This window comes from Cydia fagiglandana, chromosome 26 (assembly GCF_963556715.1).
Source record: "Cydia fagiglandana chromosome 26, ilCydFagi1.1, whole genome shotgun sequence".
NCBI classification, from domain to species: domain Eukaryota; kingdom Metazoa; phylum Arthropoda; class Insecta; order Lepidoptera; family Tortricidae; genus Cydia; species Cydia fagiglandana.
Genome location: NC_085957.1, coordinates 3,672,032 through 3,680,667, shown reverse-complemented (window position 1 = coordinate 3,680,667; position 8,636 = coordinate 3,672,032). Strand labels below are relative to the sequence as shown.

General features: G+C 36.9%; 1 long non-coding RNA gene across 1 annotated transcript; it reads left to right on the top strand.

The window, feature by feature from the left end:
• Positions 1–1,186: 1,186 nt before the first annotated feature.
• LOC134677369 (uncharacterized) lies at positions 1,187–5,056 on the top strand. The gene is made up of 2 exons (XR_010100019.1): positions 1,187–3,114; positions 3,247–5,056. It is a non-coding gene; the product is annotated as an uncharacterized LOC134677369 (long non-coding RNA).
• The last annotated feature ends 3,580 nt before the right edge of the window (positions 5,057–8,636 follow it).

The window sequence follows — 8,636 nt, the reverse complement described above, 5'->3', positions numbered from 1 at the left end:
GATGGCGTTAGTATTAATATTTAACAAGTTAACACATATCAGTGAAATAATAATGATCAAAGTCAAATGGCGTTCTAACAGTTTTAATCGTCTGTCGAAAGACATACATAATTATGTAGCTACAGTACATTTTCTGCCATATTTAATGGTAAATTTACCATGACAGTAACTCTTTATTTAAAATTATATTTGCTATATCATAAGACACATAAGTTCCAGTCATTTACCTGATTCGATAAATATATAGTAATAGTTCTAAGTTCGCTCCAGTATTAAAATATATAGAGATTGTAATCAAATGTTTATATAATTACTCACAGTTATTTGTGCACAGAACTGTTTATTATAAAAATACGTGTATTTAGAAATATTATTATGAAATACGTCTTTTACAACTTTCTTACTTTTGAACTTTTGAACTTGGAGTTTCGTAATCGTATTATGTTATAAAAAGCAGTAAAAATTATTTACAAGGTCGATATAGGAGAAGACCGTCTATAAGGTAAAACCGTCTACAAGTTCTTTCGTCGCTTCTAACTCTTGCGTTTGTACATACCTATAGTATAGACTATAGAGTCTGTGCGAAAAAAGAAGAGTCGTAGAATGTATGGGCTCCCCTACATTTCACGACTCTTCTCTTTCCGCATAGACCAGTGGTTGGCAAAGTACGGCCCGCGAGCCATCTCCGGCCCGCGAATGGATTTAATCCGGCCCGCCGCCGGCCCTAGGATATAATTAGTATATGGGCTATATGGCATTGGCCCACGATTATCACAAATCCAAATAAATTTTGGCTACAATTCTGGCCCTCCACTTAAATTTCCTAAACTTTCTGGCCCCCCATGAAGAAAGTTTGCCCACCACTGGCATAGACCCTGCGTATTCCACTTACAGGTCGGTAGAGAAGGAGCGAGGCTCTTCCTTTCTGACTGTGTCTCAGCAAAGTACAGTCGCCATCAGATATATCGGAGCGGCCAAGGTGTTCACAATATCTGAACACGCACTCTAGCGCCTTGACAATAGAGGCGTGTTCAGACATTTTTGGCTGCTCCGATATATCTGATGGCGACTGTACGTAAACAAATACGAGAGTTCTTACCCTAGGACGGTCTTTCCCCACATTGAATTTACCTGTCGATTTTTTTAAAAATTGGATACCTAAATAATAGTTTGAAAAGTCGTGACGTATTTCGAAGAATATTTTTAAATGTAAACTAAATAATATCTAAAATTATTGAGTAGATTAAAATTTATTTCAATGCAACTTGGCCTGATTGAATGGACTTTTAGAGGATATTTTTACATTAAAAAAAAGAAAAAATCTTAGATCGACATTAGTCTTTTCTAAAATTTACAAAATAAATTCTAGTCAACTTTTTTACGATCAGCCTCTAGTCTTAAGGCTCCGTCACACAGGTGCGTTTTGGGGCCGGCGCGTGAGCGGGGCGCGCAGCTTTTACATTTAAAACGCCCCGCCCGGAAACGCGCCTGTGTGACGGAACCTTTATAGTACCTACAATATCGATAAGAATCTGCCATCTACCCCTATATTTAAAAGTATAAAACTTTGCTTCTATGATAGGTACTTAAAAACCAATCCAGACGGGATGATCAAATCGGCCAATTTGATTAGAAACCAAATTGGCGTCAATCTCCAATTAAATCATCAATTTATGGTAATATTTAAGCTTTCTTAATTAAAAAAATGCACCCAAACGAAAATACTAGAATTATCATAGTTGCAAATTGGTATTCTTGCGTCCGCACCTCCATTTTATCGGTACCGGTCATAATCGGCGGTCGAAATTGACGAGCCAAATTGGCGTTTGTCGGACGGCCTGATTTGATCGGACAATTTAATCAGATTGGCTCCCGTCTGGGCGGGCTTTAACAAAGTCCGCCAATAGTAAAATTATATATGTAATACAAATAGCGCTCAAATGGGCCCCTGAACTAATAATTAAGATTCAAAATACATAGTATTGTATAACCAATTTTGTAAGAATATCTTGATGCTTGTAAATTGCAAGGTTGTAATAAAAACTGGCTGCAAATGTCAGAAAGAACTATATCGGACTTTTACCGTTAGCAATTAAGTACCGGTATTAAATACTCCGGTACCAGTATCAAATACTATCGGTAATTACGATACACGTTGTGCAGTGTTATGAGTTGGTTATAAAATAAAACTGCTGAAAACATTACCGGTATTAAATTTTGCTTTATGTGCGAAAGTGCAATTTAAAGATATTGTGGGTGTTTTAGTTCTTCTGGTATTGCGAAAGAAAGAATCATTAAATACTATTTAGCCCACTAACTATCTATATATGTGTGAGCAGTATTACTGAATCTTCGTTTTTATAGGATGTGAATATCGTTATCGACATACATTGTATCATTATATATGTCGGCGGCCGATCGTAAGATCAGGCATGTCGTTAAATTCGTAGGCATATCGTGAAACGTGAAAATCTTTAACTCGTTCCCTGAGCCGACGGAGCCCCGCTAGGGGCTCCTATTTCTGGGCAGTTTGCCCTTCGGGCATCTGAAGCAACCTAACGAACCTATGCTACCTATATATTGGTTTAATGTGACTATCGTCAAAACATTACACAGGAACATTGCGATCTGCCTGATCTTACGATCGGCCCCCGACATATACGCACATTTTCATCTATTGCATAGGAAGAGATGCTTTGTCTGTAACTATAGAAGTGTGCTAGAACGTACGTATTAAGGCCTCTCCACACGTCACAATAATCGCATGCGATTTGCAATACATTGCGGCATTTGGTCGATCGATTCAATTCGTTGCTCCAACTTAGCCAGCAATTATCTAAAATGGCATGCCGTTTGTTGTAACGTCTGTAGAAGCTTTTGTTCAACTTAAAAGCCGTTACAGACGGGCGTACCGGACCGCGACCGTGGCCCGGTTTGAGGCCTGTTCAATCGTGTGTCAAGTGTGTGTGGTCCGCCGTATGTCCGTTAATGATGCAGCTATACGTAAGAGCGAGAAAGAGATATTTTGACCGGACCAAGGTCACGGTCCTGTACGACCGTCTGTTATAGCTTTAACGTTGAAGATACTATCGTTAGTTAAATGTTTGTTGAATCGTAACCAGGGCTATAACCGTGAAAATCGAAGTTCGCAAATTGCGGGTATTTTTCTCTGTCACTCTTATTACGCCTTCATTGGGGTAAAAAAGAAAGATCCCCGCAATTTGCGAAATTCGGTTTTGGCGGTAGGCCCTCAGTGTTGTAGTTTACACGCACTGTGTAGATCTATGTCATAAATGGCAAAATATCTAAGTGTTGTGTGCCTAGATCAAAGAAATAGGTTCTCGGTACAAAAGTTGCCCTTTCACTCAACATGTCTTAACACATTCACTCCCAAGAACCCGCTAAGTGGGTTCATTTTATATTGGAAGTGGGGCTGAAAGTGTATACCACCGGTAGGTTTAACTACACGGTAGAAACTTCTCTAAAACTTATTTCTAAACTATGTTTTATCAAGCAGATACGTCTTGTAGCGACTAAAAAAAAATTAAAAGCAAAATCATAAAATGCACTGCTTATGGCAAGATTCAAAGTTGCGATGTTTCTGATGTCTCTAGGCGTGTACCGGTATCCCAAAAGCTTGCAAGTCCGAATCTTGCCAAAAGCAGTGAATTTTTCCTTTTTTCTAAAGTTATTACATACTAAACATTTTACTTAGGGGCTGTCTATAAATTACGTCATCGATTTTTGACGATTTTTGGACCTCATCCATGGAAATCATGCTTCGAATGACCCTGTTTCCTCCTACGTCGTGCTACCATCATCCGATGTCCAGACCCCCTCCCCTTCCTAATTTGTAATGACATAATTTATGAATAGCCCCCTATCAGAACAGGTGATTCTTAAATTTTGCTTTTGTAGTTTTGTACGAAAAGTATAAGTACGAAAAGTATAAATATATGTACCGGGAACTTTTTTCTACCCCAGCACCTAGTTTAAGTGACTGGGCATAACGACATCAGTCATTAGATTCATTAGTACTCTTGTGACCAAAGAAACTAATATATTTTTGTAGTAATAATGAATTTTACATGAACTTTTTCTAATGATAAACTTTGGATCCGACCACATAGCAGCACCTACTTATCTGGTAATCCTGAACTCTCTGCCTTATGCTCTGGGCTATAACTGCGAAAATCGAAGTTCGCAATTTGTGGGCATTTTTCTTTGTCACTCTAATTACGCCTTCATTGGAGTAAAAGAGAAAGATCCCCGCAATTTGCGAATTTCGGTTTTCGCGGTAATCCATCTGGCACCGATAATCGATTCAGTCGATTAAAATCGTTATTTATACATTAAATACTTAGCCAGCATTTAGCCTGGTGAGAGTCTTTTGACGTTTTAATTTTCTACAGTTAGGTAACGTGATGATTTCCTTTAGCTAGTTAACTATTAGGTTTCTAGGTTTCAATTTTCTGTATACCGGTACCGGTATCAAAAAGCATTTGACCGGGAAACCGGATAAATGGTGTTGCTTATGTAATTTAGAAATTATAAAATCAAGTATCAAAATTGGTTGTGTCCACCAATGTTGCCGTCTATAGTTTTGCCATTTTGTAAGAAAAATATATGTAAAATGGTGTTTTAGTGTTTAGTGGTACCGAGCCATTTGCCATTACTTATAGTTACATAATAAAACAGGCACAAATATAGATGGTCAAGCAGATCTTGTCTGTAGAAAAAGGCGCGAAATTCAAATTTTCTATCAAACGATTTCCCTTCGCGCCTACATTTTTCAAATTCGCCGCCTTTTTCTACTGACAAGATCTGCTTGACGAACTATATGTACTCTTATTTCTATATTGCTTTTTACCTCAATTTTTAGTTTTTTTTTATTTCATTACGAAATAAAGTACTTATTCGTGCGTAGTTGATTGCCAACAATGTCCCTTATCTCCATGCACTAGGGTTCTTATCTGAGTGTACATAGGAGGCTGTTCTGTCTACAATGGATATGTCATTTTGTAAAAGCTTTTGTAATAAACTTTCCTAATGTAAATGTTGTTTTTATTTAAATTTTCAACCCACAAAACGTGTACGCCAGCCCAAAGCTACGTTAGCAACAAAATTGTATGGCGCTCTCACCAAGGCCAGTGTGACCTTGGACCGTCCCTTTGGAAGCTTTTTTTTTTTTAATTTATTTATTCATAATACACTAAAATGCATTGTACAAATAACATAAAAACTCGCCAAACTGTGAAGTTTGATGGCGAGATACGCTCTTTTTTATGCAAGTAACTTATCCTTCGTTGCATTACAAGCCATGTAGTGGGCACTGACTATTCTTCTATCGAACCTATCGTGGGATTCCCCCGTGATCTTCCCATAGACAATATAGACGTTATTATATTTTGACAGATATGCTTAGGGTTACCACACGCAAAGTAAAGTCCCAATTTATTACCCGATCCGTGGTTATGTTTGTGTTGTCTGAACGCTAATGAGTAATACTTTTTATTATTATTTAAAAGCCACGACCACCATCTCTCACCATCACTCTTTTTTAACCCTAAAGTGCTCGCACTGTGAGCATTTTGCCACCCGTGGCGAAAATCTGTGATTACTTAAGCGGTATCCAGACAGGATGATCAAATCGACCGATGTGGTCAGAAATGTAATTGGCGTCAGTCTCCAATTTCATTACCAATTTTAGACGAAAATACTGGCGTCACAAATTGGTATTCTTGCGTCCGCACCTATTTTTTTCGGTAATATCGGTCATTATCAGCAGTTGAATTCGGCGAGCCAAATTGGCGTTTGCGTCCGGACGTCCTGATTCGATCGGGCAATTTAATCAGATTGGCGAAAAATTGACTAGTCTCGACAGTATGTCTTTTCCATATCTCGGGACCATGGGGTCCCGGACCTTTGGAAGGCGTACGTGGGGCCGAAGCCAACTGCGCAGAGGCCCTTTAAGACACTTTAATCTAAAAGCAAGGGATAGTCGTGGCGGATACATTATTATTATTATTTGATTTATTTTACTCCATAAAAATCGTTACAAACTGATTTATTATCCACTATTAAATTTTATTTCCGTGTTGCTTGATTTAAATTTTAAAATAAATAAATTAAGTCACTAAAAACTTGAATCGTAATTGGTTTTAATCATATACACGGTGTAACATGAGTAAACCGAATAATTTTAACAGCGTATTCCTGATCATATTTAGAGACAAAAATGTCATATAAACTTTTTTGATTTTCGCCTAGTTTCAGAGATATTATTAATTTAAAAAAAAAAACAAGTTTTTATTGTTACATAGTGTAAAAGGCCTTCTTGATGGTGATGTTGCTGCTATGGGACGTAGTCTAAATATCCTTATTGATAGATGTCAAAAAGTGACAAGTAACACTGCAAAAAGTAGGTTCTACGAAAAAAAAAATTAAAATCAATTCTAAGTGACAAGTTTGCCAATAACATTTATTTTTTATGTACAAATACACTCAAAAAATTGAAAAAACAAAACAAAAAGAAAAAAATTTTTTTTTGCGAAATTGACCTAAATTCATATTACATTTTTTAATTCTTTTGGCCTCAGAAATGCGTGGTTAAAATTATTCGGTTTACTCATGTTACACCGTGTATAAATTATATTAACTTTCAATATTACGCAAGTCTTTATTTACCCTATTTTATGGGTAAAGTAATTTTTAGCCACTGGTCACCCTAAACCGGCCGGCTGACAGTGACAGCTGATAGCTCGGTGAGTCCATGGACTTATAAGATGGACTGCATTGTCACTTTTTTTGCCATACTAAATTGAACTTTATCACCGAGCTAGAAAGACGTTCGTACCAGACTAGAGAAAACGGTCCACTTGAGATAGCAAAGGTGGGTCGCGGTGTCTCACTCGCACGTGTTGCCAATATTAAAAATATACCATTGTGGTAGTATTTATATCAATATACTACTCAAATTAAATAATTTCTTATATTATTTAAATGCTATATTCAGAGTAAGGTTCTGATATCTTTTAAGAAATTTGTAAATAAGTATGATGTCAATATTATTACCTGATGTAACCAAGCATGTGGACAACAAAAAAAAACCTTTTATTTTGGTGTGGTAGACATTGTAGAAACTTTGAATGTTAATTGGTATCCCTATCGTCATGACATGTTATCAAAACACGTGAATGCAAAATTTCCTAAAAATGGCGAATAAATGTTGCGTTAAAGGTTGTGGGAGTGAAAGAATTTCTAATTGTGGAATATTGTTTCACCAGGAAGCCACAATTATTACATTTTGCGATAAAAATACAAGACAACATTGTCAAACTCATTAGGGTGACTATGATGTCGGCACGATGAGAATCAGTGTTACACAATTTTTATTAGGTACTTAAGTAAGTTTATATAAATAGGTATGTATTTATTTCGGCATGTTTAAATTGGTGAAATGAGAGCCAATACAGAATAAATAATTGCCAATATTGAAATCCAAAGTCTGTAACCGGCTCGCTAGTGCGGTAAAAGAAAACCAGGTTCTTTACAGTAAACAATATAATATGAAAATATGTACAATAAAATATTTATTTATTTATTTAATCTTTATTGCACATAAGGAAATACACTGTACAAAAGGCGAACTTAATGCCATAAGGCATTCTCTACCAGTCAACCTTTAGGCAAAGCAGATAAGTTGTAGGCGGTGCAAAAACATGTAGTAGATGATACAATTAGGTACCTGTACGAACACAATACAATCATAATAAATACACTAATATAAACATACATAAATATAAATAATATTGATACAAATACATATACCTACTTACATATACATATACATACATACATACATATGAAATCAGATGAACTTTCAAAACAGAAACATTCAAGATTTTCCAGTACTGCCAGCAAAGTGCTCACTTAAGGATTTTTTAAAAGCGAATCTGTTCGGACACTGTTTAATTTTGACAGGGAGACTATTCCAAAGGCGAGCTGCCTGAATTGAGAAGGAATCGGACATATAACCAGTTCGGTGAGATGGTATAGACAGAGAAAGATTGCCAGAAGAGCGAAGCTGACGGACACGAGAGACACCATAGTAGTGGAAGAAAGATTTTAGATATTCGGGGGACTGAGGGTCGTTAAGAACAGAAAAAAGGGTGCAGAGCATGCGAATTTTGCGACGAATACGAATAGGAAACCAGCCAAGTTTAGAGCGGAATGAGGAGACATGATCGTATTTACGGAGACAGAAAACAAAACGAATGCAATTATTCATTAAACGATCTAATTTATCCAGGAGCTCTTCATTTAAGTCCGGATAACACACATCACCATAGTCGATTATTGGCAGTATTAAAGTTTGTACGAGCAATATTTTTGTTTTAATTGGTAAAAAGTGTTTAAGCCTGTTGAGTGCATGAAGAGAACCAGTAACTTTACGGCTAATTTCGGCTACCTGTGTCCTCCAGCTCAGGGTACTATCCAGAAAGACACCCAAGTCTTTTACACTTTGGCTGTAGGGAATAGGCGTGCCATTAAAGTATACAGGAGGTGTAATATCGACTTTAAGGAGCTGTCGGGCGCCGCCTATGACAATGGCCTGACACTTGGAGGGGTTAACG